This window comes from Nicotiana tabacum, chromosome 1 (genome assembly GCF_000715075.1).
Source record: "Nicotiana tabacum cultivar K326 chromosome 1, ASM71507v2, whole genome shotgun sequence".
Lineage (NCBI taxonomy): Eukaryota > Viridiplantae > Streptophyta > Magnoliopsida > Solanales > Solanaceae > Nicotiana > Nicotiana tabacum.
The window spans coordinates 130,075,499-130,096,500 of NC_134080.1; the positions used below are offsets into that span (position 1 = coordinate 130,075,499).

The window sequence follows — 21,002 nt, forward strand, 5'->3', positions numbered from 1 at the left end:
GACTTTATTCTTCTTGAAGCCCATATATATCTTCAATTCCTTCCTATTCATTCATATCTGATGTTATGAACTCGATATCAGTTGTGCGTCGGCCAGTGGTGTTGATTTTGCGGATGTTGAGTAGGACACTTTGTTACAAGGGGGTACAAATATCGCAGCTTTGTTGAGGGATTTTCCATCTATGGAGATCCGGTGTTAGTGTTTCCCATAGGTTTAGGGCCAAATATAGTGTGTTGTAATGTTTCATGCACTGGTCTTGGTGCGGTGTTAGTGCAAAATGGAGTTGAAGTCCTTTGGGAAGGATTGTCTGGTTCATGATTCAGAGTTGGTTGTTGGCGAGCGCAAAACACAACACAAAATTAATGCTCGCTAGTCAAATATAGTATGGTTTAATTATCGCCTTCACAAGTACTGAATTTAAACAGTGTTCATCGTTAGTTAATTGCTATCTAGGAGAATTAACACTTGATTAGAATAATTATCTCTACAATTAACTACTAAAATTAAAAGTAACTATCAATTGATCATAGAAAAAAAAAGTTGAGCAACAAAGAAATATTAGTGAGAGAAATAGGGTTAATGACTAGGCAGGTGAAAGTTAATTTACTCATAATCAAATTCTTGAATTAGTTCACTCTATAATACTGCTAATTCTCACGAATTCATCAAATAATTAGATTACACTTGAAGTTAAGGTTCCTTTTTCGATTAAACGTTAATTTCTAGAAATAATCCAATTGAAGCACATTGATCAATTGCAATGAATATTAAGAAGATATTAGTCTAAAGGGTAGCTTCTCACAAATATTTCTCATTTTCTAGTTCGATTAACAATTCAAGAGGCTCTTTCAATTACCTAATTGAATTACGTATTTAAACTAGAGCATAAGATGTAAATAAATTCAATATAAAACTCTTCTTTCGATTAAGCAAAATAATGAACAACTTTACAATATAATTCAACACTCCCTCATTTAAGTCAAGAAATTATCAAGAATCGAATCCCTTATCAAATTATCAATACACCATGTTTGTCAACACCCTAAGGAAAAACTACTTCATAGCAACGGAAAAAGTCATCTAAAAAAGGTTTAAAGACATAAAAACATCAATGTTAATGATTCAATACAAAAACCCGTATTACACTAATTGTTGGTTGAAATCTTGATGAAATCTTGTTTCTTGCCTTAGTTGCTTCTCAGATCTTTCATAGGTCCAAAGTTTTCCCAAAATCATATTTTTGGTGTATTTATACCATATAGAAGTGGGTCCGGATAGAACTACCCTTTCCTAGCAGAAGTGGGAAAACACTCTATCAATTTGCATAGGCCTGACGCCTCACGTGTCACGCAAATGGAGAAATTTAGAGAAAAGTTATTTTCAGTAGAGATATTCACTTGCACTGCCACGTCACCTCACACGGCTTCCCATGCGGTATGATAGTGCTTTTTTCTCAGTGTGATAATTTTTCTCAATTTTAGTTATCCAGAATTGTTCATCGATCTCCGAACATGATCCTGGTTTAAATCTTGGGCTTTTACTCAGACTTCAAAGCTCCAACTTGTTCAATTTAGATCCAATTTGACTTTTTAACTCGGAATTATTTCCTGCAAGTCATAAAATACATAATAAATGCAAATCACCATTATTTAAGCACAAACACAAATAAAATGTAGTAATTAGAATGATATATATGGCTAAAACACAAGTTTTTAGCCTACCATAAATATCCCACACTTAAACCATTGCTCGTATTTGAGCAATCAAACTATACTTCACATAAAGACGACCTTTTCATCAAACAACTTTCCTAATTTATCATGCCAAGAATATTTAAGGGAGACTAAGCACCATGGTTGTAACGACCCCGGCCGGTCGTTTCATGAGTTACTGCTCCATTTCCCCCAATTCTACTTCTTTATGTCTTGTTCAACTGTATTATGAGGTATCAGATTGGTTGGTTCAGGTTCGGAGTGGGTTTGGAAAGGAATGAAACACTTAGTCTCTTTTGAGTAAGCTTAAGTTGGAAAAGTTAACTAGATATTGACTTATGTGTAAAACATCTCAGTTGTGAGTTCTTATGGTTCGGATAGCTTCGTTAGGTGATTTGGGATTTAGGAGCATGATCTGAATATATTTTGGAGATCCGTGATAGATTTAGGCTTGAATTGACAAAATTGGAAATTTGGCATTTTCCGGTTGGTAGTGGAAATTCTGATATCGGGGTCGATATGGAATTCTGAAAATTTGAGTAGGTCCATTGTGTCGTTTATGACGTGTGTGCAAACCTTTAGGTCATTTGGACGAGGTTTGATAGACTTTTTGATCATTTGTAGAATTCAGAAGTTTTGGAATTCTTAGGCTTGAATCCGAGAGTGATTTGGTGTTTCAGCGTTGTTTTGAGTGTTTCGAGGATTGGTACAAGTTTGAATAGTGGTATGTGACTTGTTCATATTTTTAGTTGAGGTCTCGGGGGCCTCGGGATGATTTCGGAAAGTTGTCGGAGAGATTGGAATTTAGTTTGAGCAACTTCAGCTGCGGATCCTGTCATAACCGCACCTGCGGATTGGGGACCGTAGGTGCGGGCTCGCAGAAGCCTAGGAAGGACTGCAGATGCGGCCAAGGTTTTGAAGTGCAGGAGCCGCAGATGGGGAGAGTTGAACGCACATGCGATGGTGCATGTGTGGGTATTTGAATGCAGATGCGGTTTTGGACAAATAAGTGACTTCCTCAGGTGCACACCTGGGACCGCAGGTGTGAGTTCACAGCTGCAGTATTGCTGGGTAGAGCAAATAAATAGATGCCTTCGTGAATTTTGGCTTATTTCATCAATTTCTCATTCGGGTTGGAGCTTATGGGAGCAATTTGAAGAGGGGATTCAAGGGAATTTTGTGGAGGTAAGATTTTTTGAGTTAAAACTTGTTTCTAAGGTGATATTTTACTGATTAGGCATGGAATTTGTGGAAATTAGTGGTTAAAAATTGGGGGTTTAGGGTTTGAAATTGGAGACTTTGATTTAGGGATTTGAAGGGTCGTTTGTGGTCTGATTTTGCTATATTTGGTATGTATGAACTCTTGAGAGTGTAAGGATTTAGTCTTGCAAATTTTATGGGAATTCGAGACGTGGGTCCGGGGGTCGGGTTTGACCAATTTCGGGATTTGTCATGTAATTTGATTATTTTCACGTGGGCTTTGTACCCTTAGCATATATTGATGTTATGGTTCTGATTTTGGTTAGTTTCGGGGCATTTGGAGGCCGAATCGAGAGACAAGTCGTTGCGGGCTAGAGTTTGGCTTGGCTTGAGGTAAGTAACGCTTCTAAACTTGGTTCTGAGGGTTCGAAACCCTGAACTATGTGTTCTATGATTACTATTGAGGTGACACAAATGCCAAGTGACGGTTGTGTGGGCGTGTACCGTGAGAATCGTGGCATGGATCATTCCATGGCACCACTTAGTGACTTTTTCTTGCTGATATCTGTGTTGTACTTATGTGATTAAGTTAATGATCTTTAAATCATGAAAATTATCCTGTTAAGGCTTTATGCCAATACTATTGAGACCCAAGAGGTCGTTTCTTGCTGTCATACTATTAGCTTCATTGATAATCTATACTCAGTCATGTTCATGCATATTTTATAATGACTCAGTCTCGATTATTGTTATTTGATACATCATATCATTGTCTGGGATAGTATCATGACATTTTGAGCCCATGTGTGTGATACTGGAGAGTGATGACTGAGTGAGACCGAGATCCTGATATTGAGTGATAGTATGGGATCGGGCTGCACGCCGCAGCGAGATGTTAAACATGCCTTCATTGGCTTATTATAGCACTTGGGCTAAGAGAAGCCCCTCCGGAATCTTTACACCCCCAGTGAGCACAATTGATGATATTGGGGGATGGATCTTCCCTGGACATGGATCTTGTCCGAAGTACCGATACCTGGAGATGGATCTTCTCCTTAGGGATGGAATGGCCTTCCTTTGTTCTGGATGACTATGATCAATGATATATATATATTCCGGGATGGATCTTCCCTGGGCCGGATGGCCATATACAGTACCGAGTGGTTGAGCAGTTGTGAGTAGAGGTATACGGAACATTGATCATGCTATTTATGCATTGGTACTTAGAGATTTCTTGAGCTTTATACTCGATACTGGTCATGTTGTATTTACTTATTGCTGAGCTTTTACTTGAAATGTAAGCATGTCTACTTTTTCAAATAGTTATTTGTATATCTGTTGAGGTTTGGTTCGTCACTACCCGTTAGTCCATACCTTTTACTTACTGAGTTGGTGTACTCACGTTATCCACTGCACTTTGTGTGCAGATCTAGGTGTCTCGGTCCACGGTAGAGGTTGTTGATCTTATCGGTTGGAGCCTTTTCCTTGGAGATTGCGAGGTAGCTGCCTGCGATCGCAGTCCCGCCTTCTCCTTTCTTATCTTCCTTTTTAGTGTATTTGTTGGCTACTCTCAGACTGTATTAGTCTTGTTTTATTTCAAACCGTTGTAGTATGTTGCTCATGACTAGTGACACCTGAGGTCGGGCTTGTATTTTCTGCTTGTTTTGATTTTCACTATATATATTTTATCTAGTTCTGTCAAAAATATTATTTTATTTAAGTCAAAAAATGAAATATGGAGTAAATGGATAATAGTTGGCTGGCCTAGTATCACGATAGGCGCTGTAACCACCCGGCCGGTCGTTTTTAAGAATTAACGCCCTGATCCCCTATTAACTGTTTTCCCAATGTTTATTTCTGCTATTGTGAATTGTCGGGAGGATTAGTTGGAGTTTCGGAGTGTTTTGGGACACTTAATCCATAAGTGAGAGCTTAAGCTTTAGAATTTGGATCATAGTCAGAGCAGTGTGAAGACGACCTCATAATGGATTTTTGTTGTTTTCGTTAGCTCCGTTGGACAATTTCAGGCTTAGGGGCGTGTTCGGATTGTGTTTTGGAGGTCCGTAGCTTAATTAGGCTTGAAATGCCGAAAATCGAATTTTTAAAGTTTCTGGTTCGATAGTGAGATTTTGATATCAGGGTCAGAATGGAATTCAGGAAGTTGGAGTAGGTCTTTCGTGTTATTTGGGACGTGTGTGTGAAATTTCAGGTCATTCAGACAAGGTTTGATAGACTTTTTAATCGAAAGCAGAAATTGGAAGTTTTGGAATCCTTAGGCTTGAATCCGAGGGTGATTTGGTATACCGGCATTGTTTTGACTGTTCCGAGGGTTGGTACAATCTTGAATAATGGTATATGACTTGTTTGTATTTTGGGTTTACATCTCGGAAGCCTCGGGATGATTTTGGAAGGTTGACTAAAAGGTTTGGGAGATATTGAAGCAACTTCAACTGCTGAAGACTGTCATAACCGCACCTGTAGTTTGGGGACCGCAGGTGCGTGATCGCAGAAGCAATAGAGGAGCCACATATGTAGCCAGGCGCTTGGAGACTAGGATCCGCAGGTGCAAGAAGTTGAGCGCACCTGCGAGACCACAAGTGCGGTAAAAGAAGCGCAAGTGCGGCCTAGTGCTTTAAGTGGAATTTCGCAGATGCGCACCTGGGACCGCAGGTGCGGAAACCCTGGGCCAGAACCTATATAAGGTTTCTGTCGCGATTTTAGCCTATTATTACACAATTTTTATTCGAGGACTTAGCTTTTTGTCAAGGTTTTTCAGAGAGGATTCAAGGGAGCTTCAAGGAGGAAAGATTTTTGGAAACCCAAACTCATTTATATGGTATTGTTCTACTGATTTGGCAAGAAATTCATGGAAAAATAAGGGTTTGTTTTTTTTTTATGGAAAATTGGGGGTTTAGGGTTTGAAATTGGAGACTTGGAATTGGGGATTTGAGGGGCTGTTTGTGGTCCGATTTTCGTGTATTTGGTATTTATGAACTTGTGAGAGTGTGATGATTCTAGTTTTGCAAATTTTTTCCGATTTTGTGACGTGTGCCCGGGAGACTTTTTAGGCGATTTTCTTAATTTCACGTGTTAGCTTCGAATTAATTAGTTGAATTAGTTACTTGAAGTTATATTTACATTATGCAATTACTTTGTATATATTTGGGTCATTTGGAGTTGGGTACTCGTGGCAGGAACGTGATATCATGTTGATTGAGCTGGTTCGAGATAAGTGGCTTGCCTAACCTTGTGTGGGGGAACTCCCCTTAGGATTTTGTATTGCTGATATATGAAATGCCTTGTACGTGAGGTAACGAGTGCGTACATGTGCTAATTGCTGAAAATTCTATTTTTATTAAGTAATTGTACCGTGTTTTTATTCCTTGTTTATACTACTTGCAATTTAAGCCTATTGTAAGCTTAGGGAAGCATATCTAAGTGACTTAATTGCTTTAGTTGTTCAAACTACTTTATTTGAATTGTGTGTAGCATGCTAGGTTAGAAATACTTGTTTTACCTCGGTATGAAATTGGATTGAATTGAATATTCTTCGTGTTGCTGTTGTGTGTTTACTTTGGGACTACGGGCGATATCCCGATAGTTCCTCCTTGCCGATTTATTTGGGACTACGGATTGATATTCCGGTAGATCTCCCTACACATTTATATTGGAACTACGGGACTGCACCCGGTAGATTCCCCCAATACTGGGTATTTACATTTGGGACTACAAATTGGTATTCTGGTAGATCCCCTGCGCACTACGAGTTGGACTATGGGACTACACCCGGTAGATTCCCCAGTACTGGTATTTATATTTGGTACTACGAATTGGTATTCTAGTAGATCCCCTGCGCACTACAAGTTGGACTACGAGACGACACCTGGGAGATCCACTGGATATTTATATTTGGGGACTACAGGACGGGATCCTGGTTGATCCACGGTTGTTAACTCTGTGTGGAGTTATGTTCTTTCTATGATTTCCTCTATGTTGTATTTGTTGATATTTCTTATTATCCTATGTTACTTCATACTGTTTCATTTCTTTATATATATATATATATATATATATATATATATATATATATATATATATATATATACATATATATATATATGTATATGACCGGTAGGGCCTTGACCTTCCTCGTCACTACTCGACCGAGGTTAGGCTTGGCACTTATTGGGTACCGTTATGGTGTACTCATGCCCTTTCCTGCACATGTTTTTCGTGTGCAGATCCAGGTTCTTCGACTCAACCCTACCATCATTGAGGCGAGGCGATCCATCAGAGACTTTGAGGTATATCTGCCGCGTCCGCAGACCGAGGAGTCCCTATTTATTCCCTCTTTTAGTTATAGCCCTTCTGTAATTTTCTTTTGTTTAGCCATTTTAGAGTTAGAACGCATTGTAGTTATTCAACAGCTTGTGATTTCATGAGATTTCGGGTTTTGGGAGTGTTGCTGTTGGTCGAGAGTGTTATTATTGTCTATGCCGAGCAGTATTTTAAACTTTCATTATGTTTATTTTGCAGTTTTTACTTGTTTCATATGTTGTTTTCCCTTTTTTCCATAAATTGTTAGGCTTACCTAGTCGTAGAGACTAGGTGCAATCACTATAGTTCATGGAGGGTGAATCGGGGTCGTGACAATTTGGTATCAGAGCTCTAGGTTCATAGGAGTCATGAATCACAAGCCGGTTTATTAGAGTCTCGCGGATCAGTATGGAGACGTCTGTACTTATCTACGAGAGCCTATGTAACTATTAGGAAAATTCTACTTCATTTGATTTCCTTGTCGTGTGAGATATTTGATATCACAACTCTAAACTTCTGCCTTCTATTCTCTCACAGATGGTGAGGACACGTGCTACCAAAGATGATCAGGCACCCACGCCCCCTACTGGAGCCGTTATAGGTCGGGGTCGGGGTAGAGGCCAAGGACGCATACGCAGTGCAGCCAGAGCACCTGCGTGATCTATCACCGAGGAGCCACCAGCAGCTCCCGCCGGAGCCCAGGCACCTGATATGCATACTGATACTACTACTCCTGCTTTTCAGGAGACTCTTGCTCAGTTCATGAGCATGTACACCACTTTGGCTCAGGCAGGGTTGCTTCCCCTTGTTGCAGCCATATCTTAGGCTGGGGGAGGAGCACAGACTCCCATCGCCCGCACTCCTGAGCAGCGAGTTCATGTTGATCAGGTCCTAGAGATTATTCCTATACAGTCTGTAGCCCCAGTTCAGCCCGAGGACAGGGCAGCGACTTTAGAGAATGAGCAGCGGAGACTTGAGAGGTTCAAGAAGTATAAGCCTCCTGTATTTAGTGGTTTAGCATCAGATGATGACCTGTGATTTCTAGAGGAGTGCTACCGTATCTTCCTCACCATAGGTATATCAGGATCGAGTGTGGTTTCTTTCACTACCTTCCAGCATCGAGGAGCAGCCTATCAGTGGTGGCGCACTTATGAGTTGGACAGTCTAGATGAGGCAGTTTCCCTGACTTGGACACAGTTTTCAGATATGTTCTTGAGAGAGTTTGTTCCTCAGAGCCTCAGGGATGCATGGCGTGCAGAGTTTGAGCATTTGCGTCAGCGCACTATGACTATCTCAGAGTATGCTGTTCGCTTCACTGACTTAACTAGGCATGCACCAGCCTAGGTTTCTACTGTTCGCGAGAGAGTTCACCGGTTTATTTAGGGGCCCATTCCTAGCATCAGGTCTAGAATGGCTCGTGAGTTGGAGATGGATATTTCTTATTAGCAGGTGGTGAGCATTGCTAGGAGAGTGGAGGGCATGTATACTCGGGATAGAGAGGAGAGGGAGGCCAAGAGGCCTCGAGAGTCGGGCCATTATTCTGGTGCCCGTGCTTCAGCTGTAGTTCATCATGGTAGGGGTTATATGAGTTGCCCCATTCATTCAGCTCTTCCAGTATCTAGTGGTATTCCAGCTCCTCCTAGGCCTCAGAAGCCTTATTATGCACCTCCGGTATCTAGCGTGCCTCCTGCGCGAGGTGCTTTCAGAGGTCTGTCCAGCAGACTTGGCCCGAGCCAGTCATCCTCCTAGAGCTTGTTTTGAGTGTGGTGACACACGCCATTTGGTGAGGGATTGCCCTAGACTTGGGAGGAGTGCGCCTCCATACTTCTCAGTAACAACTCACTCCGAAGAGTTCTCAAGCTATGATCACAACACCAGTTGCTACCCCACTTGCTCATCCAACTAGAGGTGGAGGTCGGGGAGGTAGAGGTCGCCCTAGAAGGGGAGGCCAGGCTAAATATTATGCCCTTCCTGCCCGTATCAAGGCTATCGCCTCCGATTCTGTCATCACAGGTATTGTCCTGGTTTGTCATAGAGATGCGTCGGTTTTATTCGATCCAGGCTCTACCTATTCTTATGTGTCTTCTTATTTTTCCCCACATTTGGGTGTATCTCGGGATTCTTTGAGTTCCCCTGTTTATGGTTCTACTTTTGTGGGAGATTCTCTTGTTGTGGACTGCATTTATCGGTCATGTTTGGTTGCTTTTAGTGGTTTTGAGACCAGAGTCGATTTATTATTGCTCAGCATGGTAGATTTTGATGTTATCTTGGGCATGAACTAGTTGTCGCTCCATTATGCTATTGTTGATTGTTACCCAAAAACCGTGACGCCGGCTCTACCAGGTGTACTGTGAGTTGAGTGAAGGGGTACTTTAGATCACACACACAGTAGAGTTATTTCTTTCCTTAAGGCTCGGCAAATGGTTGAGAAGGGATATGATGCGTATCTAGCTTATGTAAGAAATGTCAGTATTGATACTCCTACAGTTGATTCAGTCCCAGTAGTACGGGATTGCTCTAATATGTTTCTAGCCAATCTTCCGGGCATGTCGCCCGATAGAGATATTGTTTTGACATTGATCTGTTGCTGGGCACTCAACCCATTTCTATTTCTTCGTATCGTATAGCCCCTCCTAAGTTGAAGGAGTTGAAGGATCAGTTGCATGAATTGCTTGATAAGGGTTTTATTCGGCCCAGTGTATCATCTTGGGGTGTACAGGGGTTGTGAAGAAAAAGGACGGTTCTATGTGTATGTGCACTAATTATCACCAGTTGAACAAAGTTATAGTGAAGAACCGTTATCCTTTGCCTCCTATCGATGATTTTTTTGACCGGCTACAGGGTGCACGAGTGTTTTCTAAGATTGTCTTGCATTCAGGTTACCATTAGTTGAAGATTCGGGAACCAGATATCTCGAAGACTACTTTCAGGACTCGGTTTGGTCATTATGAGTTCTTTGTTATGTCATTTGGGCTGACCAATACCCTTGCAACCTTCATGCATTTGATGCACAGTGTGTTTCGACCATATCTTGACTCGTTCATCATTGTCTTTATTGATGATATTCTGGTATACTCCCAGAGTCGGAAAGATCATGAGCAATACTTGAGGATAGTGCTTCAGACTTTGAGAGAAAAGAAGTAATATGCAAAGTTCTCGAAATGTAAGTTTTGGTTGGATTTCGTGGCATTCTTGGGTCACGTGGTGTCGAGTGAGGGGATAAAGGTGGATCCGAAGAAAGTGGAAGTAGTGCAGATTTGGCCCAGACCGTCCTCAGCTACTGAGATCCATAGTTTACTTGGCTTGGCAGGTTATTGCGGTCGATTTGTTGAGGGATTTTCATCCATTGCAGCACCAATGACCAGACTAACCTAGAAGGGTGCTCTGTTCCAGTGGACGAAAGAGTGTGAGGAGAGCTTTGACTATAGCCCAAATTTTGATATTGCCTACAGGTTTGGGGTCTTATACTATCTATTGTGATACCTCGAGGACTGACTTTGGAGCGGTATTGATGAAGGATGGTAGGGTGATTTCCTACGCATCCAGACAATTAAAGGCACATTAGAAGAATTATCATGTCCATGATCTCGAGATAGCTGCTATTGTTCACGCCCTGAAGATCAGGCATCATTATTTGTACGGTGTTCCTTGTGAGATCTATACTGATCACCGAAGTTTGCAGCACCTGTTCAAGCAGAAGGATCTTAATTTGCGCTAGAGGAGGTGGTTACAGCTGTTGAAAGACTATGATATCACTATTTTGTACCACTCGGGCAAGGCCAATGTGGTGGCCAATGCTTTGAGTTGCCGGGCGGAGAGTTTGGGGAGTTTACCAGCAGTGGAGAGGCCCATGGCGATGGATGTTCATGCCTTAGCAAGCCAGTTTGTAAGATTAGATCTTTCGGTGCCCATTCGGGTCCTTGCTTGTGTTGTTTCTCGGTCTTCCTTGTTTGATCGTATCCGGGAGCGTCAGTTTGATGAACCCCATTTGCTTTTCCTCAAGGACAAGGTTCTGCATGGCGATGCCAGAGATGTGACTATTAGTGATGACGGGGTATTGAGAATGCAGGGTTGTGTTTGTGTACCCAATGTTGATGGGCTTCGAGAGTTGATTCTACAGGAGGCCCATAGTTCGCGGTATTCCATCCATCCGAGTGCGGGGAAGATGTCCAAGAAGTTGACACAACATTATTGATGGAAGCGGATGAAGAAAGATATAGTTGGGTTTGTAGCTCGGTGCCTCAATTTACAACAGGTGAAGTATGAGCACCAGAGGCCAGGAGGGTTGCTTTAGTAGATAGAGATTTCGGAGTGGAAGTGGGAGCGGATCACCACGGACTTCGTATTTGGACTCCCATTCACTTTGAGGAAGTTCGATGCCATTTGGATGATTATGGATCGGCTGACCAAGTCCGCACATTTCCTTCCTGTGTGTACTACCTATTCTTCAGAGCGGTTGGCAGAGATTTATATCCAGGAGATTGTTCGTCTACATAATATTCAAGTTTCCATCATTTCAGATAGAGGTACTCAGTTCACATCACGGTTCTGGAGGGCCGTATAGCATGAGTTGGGTACTCGGGTGGAGTTCAGTACAGCATTTCACCCCTTGACAGACGGACAACCTGAGCACACTATTCAGATTCTTAAGGATATGCTCCGTGCGTGTGTGATGGAGTTTGGAGGTTCTTGGGATCAGTTCTTGTCATTGGCGGAGTTTGCCTACAACAACAGTTATCAGTCCAACATTCAGATGGCACCGTATGATGCTTTGTATGGTAGGCGGTGTGGATCCCCAGTGGTTTGGTTTGAGCCGGATGAGACTAGATTATTAGGCACATACTTGGTTCAGGACGCCTTGGAGAAGGTTAAGGTGATTCAGGATAGACTTCACACACCCCAGTCTATACAGAAGAGTTATCCAGACCGGAAGGTTCGTGATGTTTCCTACATGGTCGGAGAGCGGGTCTTGCTTCGGGTCTCGCCTATGAAAGGCATTATGAGATTTTGGAAGAAGAGGAAATTGAGTCCGAGGTTTATTGGTTCTTTTGAAATATTGAGGCGTGTTGGGGAGGTTGCTTATGAGCTTGTCTTACCTCCTAACTTGGCAAGAGTTCATCCGGCATTTCATGTTTCGATGCTCCGGAGGTATCACAGTGATCCATCGCACATGTTGGATTTTAGTTCAGTCCAGTTGGACAAAGATCTATCTTATGTTGAGAAGCCGATGGCGATATTAGATAGGCAAGTTCGGAAGCTGAGGTCAAAGGACATTGTATCCGTCAAGGTTCAGTGGTGGGGTCAGTCGGTCGAGGAGGCGACTTGGGAGACCGAGTAGGATATGCGTAGCCGCTACCCTCATCTTTTCACTACTTCAGGTATGTCTCTATGCTCGTTTGTAGATGAACGAATGTTTTAAGAGGGGGAGGATGTAACGGCCCGGCCGGTCATTTTTAAGAATTAATGCCCTGATCCCCTATTAACTTCTTTCCCTGTGTTTATTTCTGCTATTGTGAATTGCCGGGAGGATTCGTTGGAGCTTCGGAGTGTTTTGGGACACTTAGTCCCTAAATGAGAGCTTAAACTTTAGAATTTGGACCATAGTCGGAGCAGTATGAAGACGACCTCAGAATGGAATTTTGTTGGTTCCGTTAGCTCCGTTGGGTGATTTCGGGCTTAAAAGTGTGTTCGGATTGTGTTTTGCAGGTCCGTAGCTTAATTAGGCTTGAAATGCCGAAAGTCAATTTTTTGAAATTTCCGGTTCGATAGTGAGATTTTGATATCAGGGTAGGAATGGAATTACGAATGTTGGAGTAGGTTTGTTGTGTTATTTGAGATGTGTGTGCAAATTTCTGGTCATTCGGACAAGGTTTGATAGACTTTTTGATCGAAAGCGGAAATTGGATGTTTTGGAATCCTTAGGCTTGAATCCGAGGCTGATTTGGTATTCCTGCGTTGTTTTGAGTGTTTCGATGGTTGGTACAAGTTTAAATACTGGTATATGACTTTTTTGTATTTTGGATTGAGGTCACGGGGGCCTCGAGATGATTTCAAAAGGCTGACGGAAGGATTTGGGATATTTCGAAGCAGCTTCAACTGCTGAAGTCTATCATAACCGCACCTGCGGTTTGGGGACCATAGGTGCGCGATCACAGAAGTGATAGAGGAGCTGCAGATGCGGCCAGGAACTTGTAGACTAGGAGCCGCAGATGCGGCCAGGAACTTGGAGACTAGGATCCGCATGTGCGAGAGGTTGAGCGCACCTGCGAGATCGCAGGTGCGGTAAAAGAAGTGCATGTGCAGCCTTGTGCTTTAAGTGGAATTTCACAGATGTGCATCTGGGACCGCGGCTGCGAAAACCCTGGGCCAGAACCTATATAAGATTTTTGTCACGATTTTAGCCTATTCTTTCACCATTTTTATCCGAAGATTTAGCTTTTTTTGAGGTTTTTGAGAGATGATTCAAGGGAGCTTCAAAGAGGTAAGATTTTTGGAACCCCAAACTCGTTTATATGGTATTGTTCTACTGATTTGGCAAGAAATTTATGGAAAGATAAGGGTTAGAATTAGGGTTTAGGGTTTGAAATTGGAGTCTTGGAATTAGGGATTTGAAGGGCTGTTTGTGGTCCGATTTTTATGTATTTGGTATGTATGAACTCGTGAGAGTGTGAGGATACTATTTTGCAAATGTTATCCAATTCCGAGATGTGGGCCCGGGGGACTTTTTGGGCGATTTTCTAAATTTCGTGTGTTAGTTTCGAATTAATTAGTTGAATTAGTTATTTAAAGTTATATTTATATTATGTAATTACTTTTAATAGATTTGGGCCATTTGGAGTCGTGTACTCATGGAAAGAACGTGATATCGAGTTGATTGAGCTGGTTCGAGGTAAGTTGCTTGCCTAACCTTGTGTGGGGGAAATCCCCTTAGGATTTGGTATTGTTGATATATGAAATGCCTTGTACGTGAGGTGACGAGTGCATACATGTGCTAATTGTTGAAAATTCTATTTTCATTAAGTAACTATAACTGTGTTTTTCTTCCCTGTTTATACTACTTGCAATTTAAGCATACTGCAAGCTTAGGGAAGCATGTTTAAGTGACTTAATTGCTTTACTTGTTCAAACTGCTTTATTTGAATTCTGTGTAGCATGCTAGGTTAGAAATACCTTTTTTTACCTTGGTATGAAATTGGATTGAATTGAATATTCTTCGTGTTGCTGTTGTGTGTTTACTTTGGGACTACGAGCGATATCCCGATAGATCCCCCTTGCTTGTTTATTTGAGACTACAGATTGATATTCTGGTAGATTCCCTTGCACATTTATATTGGAACTACAGGACTATACCCGGTAGATTCCCCCAATACTGAGTATTTATATTTGGGACTACAGATTGATATTCTTGGAGATCCACTGCGCACTACGAATTGGACTACGGGACTGCACCCGATAGATTCCCCTAGTACTGGGTATTTACATTTGAGACTAGAGATTGGTATTCTGGTAGATCCCCTACGCACTACAAGTTGAACTATGGGACGACACCCGGGAGATCCACTGGATATTTATATTTGGGAAATACCTGACGGTATCCTAGTAGATCCACGGTTGTTACCTCTGTGTGGATTTATGTTGTTTCTGTGGTTTCCTCTGCATTGTATTTGTTGATATTTCTTATTATCAAGTGTTACTTCATACTATTTCATTTCTTTATATATATATGTATATGACCGGTAAGGCCCTGACCTTCCTTGTCACTGCACGACCGAGGTTAGGCTTGACACTTACTGGGTACCGCTGTGGTGTACTCATGACCTTTCCTACACATATATTTCGTGTGCAGATCTAGGTTCCTCAATGTATACAAGGGATCTCTTGGTATCCCGAGGATCTCTTGGCATCCTCAATATATACCCGGGATTTCTTAGTATCCCGAGGATCTCTTGGTATCCTCAATATACGTGCCAGGGATCTCTTGGTATCCCGCACCTCAGTTCAAATAATAAATACGTACAGGAGATCTCCCAGGATGCCGTCCCGTAGTCCCAAAGTAAAACACACAGCAGCAACACAAGAATACTCAATTAAGCTCAAGCTCGTACCAAGTAAAACAGGTAATTCTAATTTAGCATGCTTCATATAATTCAATTAAGGTAGTTTAAGCATATAAACAGTTATGTCAATTAGACATGCATTTTCTAAGCTAGCAACAGGTTTAAATTGCAAGTAAAATGAAACAGGAAAAAAGGAACACAATTGACATTACGTAAAAAAAATGGATTTTTCAACAATTAGCTTAAGTACGCACTCGTCACCTCACTTACAGGGCATTTCAATTATCAATTATACCAAATCCTAAGGGGAAGGTCCCCCACACAAGGTTAGGCATGCCACTTACCTCGAACAAACTCAAATCAATCTGATACCACTTTCTTGCCACGAGTACTTGACCCCAAATAGCCCAAATCTATTCAATTCAATTTCATAATGTAAATAACACTTCAAGTAACTGATTCTACAAAGAAATTCTAAGCTAATATGCGAAATTAGGTAAAATGACAAAAACGCCCCTCGGGCCCACATCTCGGAATCAGGTAAAATTTACATTTATAGAATCCTTACACTCTCACGAGTTCAATCATACCATAAGTACCAAAATCGGACCTCAATTGATCCCTCAAATCATCACTCAAAGGCCTCTAATTAGTCAAGCCCTAACCCCCAAATTACCACTGATTTTCCTTAATTTATCATGCTTATGATGATAAAAATCACTCCAATAACGAGTTTAGGGACCAAAGACCTTACCCCAACAAACTCCTTTGAAAATCCCTTTTGAAAAATGCTCCCCAAGCTTCTTCCTGTTTGAAAAGAGATGAAAATGACTAAATTTCGCGAAGGCAAGCATTTATATATTTCTGCCATGCGATTACCGCATCTGTGGTCAAGGTCCCGCACCTGCGGAAGAATACATCACAGGTGCGAAAAATCACTTAACGGGATGGGTCCGCATCTGCGGTCGCTTGGCCGCATCTGCGACACCACTTTTGCGAAAACCCAGCCGCACCTGCGGATCCTGGAGCTCTGGGCCAATCTTGCTTCTGCGGCCACATAGCCGCTTCTGCGGCGCCGCACCTGCGGTCCCACACTCGCAGGTGTGGTTATGACAGAAAACCAGCAACTGAAGCTGCAACTCCAAATTCCATAATCCTTCCGTCAACCATCCGAAATCATCCCGAGGCCCCCGGGACTTCAACCAAAGGCGCCAACAAGTCTAATACCACTGTCCAAACTTATACCAATCCTTAAAACACCTAAACCAACATCGAAACGGCGAATCAACCATGGAATCAAGCCTAAAAATTCCAAAACTGTAAAATACGCTTTCTTAAAAAAATCTATCAAACCTCGTCCGAATGACCTGAAATATTGCACACACGTCACATCCAACACTATGGAGCTACTCCAACTTCTAGAATTCCATTCTGACGCTCGAATCAAAATCTCACAATCGAACCAAAAACTTCAAAATTCGACTTTCGGCATTTCAAGCCTAAATTAGCTACGGACCTCCAAAATACAATCCAAACACGTTCCTAAGCCCGAAATCACCCAACGGAGCTAACGGAGCCATCGTAATTCCATTCCGAGGATGTCTTCACACTGATCCTACTACGGTCAACTTTCTAACAATTATGCTCTCATTTAGGGACTAAGTGTCCCAAAACTCTCCGAACTCAAAGACAAACATCCCGGCAAATCAAAATATCATAAATAAACATGGGGAAAGCAGTTAATAGGGGATTGGGGGGTTAATTCTTAAGATAACCGGCCAGGTCATCACATCCTCATACACTTAAACATTCGTTCGTCCTCGAACGAGCATAGAGACACACCTGAAATAGTGAAAAGATGAGGGTAATGGTTGCGCATATCCTGCTCGGTCTCCTAGGTCGCTTCCTCGACCGGCTAACCCCGCCACTGAACCTTTACTGATGCAATGTTCTTTGACCTCGGCTTTCTAACCTGCCTGTCCAATATTGCCACTAGCTCCTCAACATAGGATAGATCCTTGTCCAACTGGGCTGAACTGAAATCCATCACGTGCGACGAATCACCGTGATTCCTCCAGACCATCGAAACATGAAATACCGGATGAACTCCTACCAAGCTTGGAGGTAAGGCAAGCTCATAAGCAACCTCCCCAACACGCCTCAATATGTCAAAAGGGCCAATAAACCTCGGACTCAACTTCCCTTTTCTTCCCAAATCTCATAATGCCCTTCAAAGGCGAAACCCAAAGTAGAACCCGCTCTCAAACCATATAGGAAACATCACGAACCTTCCGGTCCACGTAACTCTTTTTTCTGGACTAGGCTGTACGGAGTCTATCCTGAATCACCTTAACCTTCTCCAAAGTATCCTGAACCAAGTCTTTGCCCAACACTCTAGCCTCACTCGGCTCAAACCAACCCACTGGGGATCTACAACGCCTCCCATATAAAACCTCAAACGGTGCCATCTGAATGCTGGACTAATAGCTGTTGTTGTAGGCAAACTCCGCCAATAGCAAAAACTGATCCCAAGACCCACCAAACTCAATGACACACGCACGGAGCATATCTTTAAGAATCTGAATAGTGCACTCGGACTGTCCGTCTGTCTGAGGGTGAAATGTTGTACTCAACTCACCCGAGTACCCAACTCATGTTTAACGGCTGTCTAGAATCGTGATGTGAACTGAGTACCTCTATCTGAAATTATGGAAACTGGAATACCATGCAGACGAACAACCTCCCGAATATAAATCTCCGTCAACCGCTCTGAAGAATAAGTAGTACACATAGGAATGAAGTACGCGGACTTGGTCAGCCGATCCATAATCACCCAAATAGCATCGAACTTTCTCAAAGTCCGTGGGAGCCCAACTACAAAGTCCATGGTGATCCGTTCCCACTTCCACTCCGGAATCTCTATCTTCTGAAGCTACCCACCTAGTCTCTGGTGCTCATACTTCACCTGCTAACAGTTGAGGCACCGAGCTACAAATCCAACTATATATTTCTTCATCCGCCTCCACCAATAGTGCTGCCTCAAATCCTGATACATCTTCGCGGCACCCGGATGAATGGAATACCGCGAACTATGGACCTCCTCCAGGATCCTCTCCCGAAGCCCATCAACATTGGGTACACAAATCTAACCTTGCATCCTTAATACCCCATCATCACCAATAGTCATATCTCTGGCATCACTATATTGAACCTTGTCCTTGAGGACAAGTAAATGAGGGTCATCATACTGACGCTCTCTAATACGATCAAATAAGGAAGACCGAGAAACCATGCAAGCTAGAACCCGACTGGGCTCCGAAAGATCCAATCTCACAAACTAGTTGGCTAAGGCTTGAATATCCATCGCCATAGGTCTCTCCGATACTGGTAAATAAGCCAAACTCCCCAAACTCTCTGCACGGCGACTCAAGGCATAGACTACCATATTGTCCTTGCCTGGGTGATACAAGATAGTGATATCATAGTCCTTCAGCAACTCTAACCATCTACTCTGGCGCAAATTTAGATCATTTTGCTTGAACAGGTGTTGCAAGCTCCGATGATCAGTACAAATCTCACAAGGAACCACGTACAAATAGTGGCATCAGATCTTTATGGCGTGAACAATGGAAGCTAACTCGAGGTCGCGGACCGGATATTTCTTCTCATGTACCTTCAACTGTCTGGACGCATAGGCAATAACCCTACTGTCCTGCATCAACACTGCTCTGAGGCCAATCATCGAGGCATCACAATAGACCGTATAAGACCCCAAACCTGTAGGAAATATCAAAATTGGGGCTTTAGTCAAAGCTATCTTAAGCTTCTGAAAGCTCGCCTCACACTCCTCCGTCCACTGGAACGGAGCACCCTTATGGGTCAACGTGGTCATAGGGGCTACAATCGATAAAAACCCTTCCACAAAATGACGGAAGTAACCCACCAAGCCAAGGAAACTGCGGATCTCTGTAGTTGAGGATGGTCTGGGCCAACTCTGCACGGCCTCTATTTTCTTCGGATCCACCTGAATACCCTCACTCGATACCACGTGGCCTAGGAATGTCACGAAATCCAACCAAAACTCATATTTCGAAAACTTAGCATATAACTTCTTCTCTCTTAGAGTGTAAAGAACAGTCCTCAAGTGATGCTTATGAACTTCCCGGCTCCGGGAATACACCAAAATATCATCAATAAAGACAATGACGAACGAGTCAAGATACGGCCGGAACACACTATGCATCAAATGCATAAAGGCTGCTAGGGCATTGGTCAGCCCAAATGACATGACAAGGAATTCGTAATGACCATACCGAGTCCTGAAAGTAGTCTTTGGGATATCTAGCTCTTGAATCTTCAACTGATGGTAACCTGAGTGCAAGTCAATCATAGAAAACACTCGTGCACCCTGAAGCTGGTCAAACAGATCATCAATACGAGGCGAAGGATAATGGTTCTTCATTGTAACCTTGTTCAACTAGCGATAATCAAAACACATACGCATAGAACCATCTTTTTTCTTCACAAACAAGATATGAGCACCCCAAGGTGATACACTGGGCCGAATAAAACCCTTATCGAGCAATTCCTGTAACTGCTCCTTCAACTCCTTCAATTCAGGAGGAGCCATACGATACGGAGGAATAAAAATGGGCTGAGTGCCCGACAATAGATCAATGCCGAAACCAATATCTCTATTGGGCGGCATGCCCGTAAGATCAGCTGAAAACACATCAGGAAAATCCCGTACTAGTAGGACTGAATCAACGGAAGGGGTATCAATACTGACATCTCTCACATAAGCTAGATACACGTCACACCCCTTCTCAACCATTCGCTGATCCTTAAGGAAAGATAACTCTACTGGGAGTATGATATAAAGTACCCCTCCACTCCACATGCAGTACACTTGGCATAGCCAGCATCACAATTTTGGCGTGACAATCAAGAATAGCATAATGGGGCAATAACCAGTCCATGCCCAAAATAATATCAAAATTTACCATGCTGAGCAACAATAAATCGGCTCTGGTCTCAAAACCTCTAAGAGCAACCAAACATGACCGATAAATGCGGTCCGCAACAAGAGAATCTCCCACAGGAGTAGAAATATAAATAGGGGAACTCAAAGAATCTCGACGTACACCCAAATGCGGAGCAAAATAAGAAGACACATAAGAGTAAGTGGAGCCTGTTTCGAATAGAACCGATGCATCTCTGTGAAAAACTAGTATAATACATGTGATGATAGAATCGGAGGCAATAGCCTCGGTACGGGCAGGAAGGGTATAGTATCGGGCCTGGCCTCTCCCTCTAGGGTGACCTCTACCTCCCCGACCTCCACCTCTGGCTGGATGAGTAGGTGTGGTAGCAACTTGAGCTGTAACCATAGCCTGGGAACTCTGCGGGGCACGCTGTGGCTGAGAAGTCTGTGGAGGCGCACTCCTCCCAAGTCTAGGGCAATCCTTCACCACATGGCGTGTGTCACCACACTCAAAACAAGCTATGGGAGGACGTGGTGGCTGTGACTGGCTTGGGCTAGGTCTTCTAGACTGACCTCTGAAAGCACCCCGCGCAGGAGGCGCGGTAGATACCAGAGGTGCATAATGAGGCTTCTAAGGCCTAGGAGGAGCTGGAATACCACTGGCTACTGGAAGAGCTGAATGAACAGGGCGACTCATATACCCCATACCATGAAGACCTGCAGCTGGGGCAC

At 42.9% G+C, this 21,002-nt stretch overlaps 1 long non-coding RNA gene across 1 annotated transcript; it reads right to left on the bottom strand.

Moving 5' to 3' along the window:
* Window positions 1–938: 938 nt before the first annotated feature.
* On the bottom strand, window positions 939–15,617 carry LOC107791179 (uncharacterized). Its single transcript, XR_012709445.1, has 2 exons — window positions 1,722–15,617; window positions 939–1,607 (listed from the first exon to the last, which is right to left on the bottom strand). It is a non-coding gene; the product is annotated as an uncharacterized LOC107791179 (long non-coding RNA).
* Between the last annotated feature and the right edge of the window lie 5,385 nt (window positions 15,618–21,002).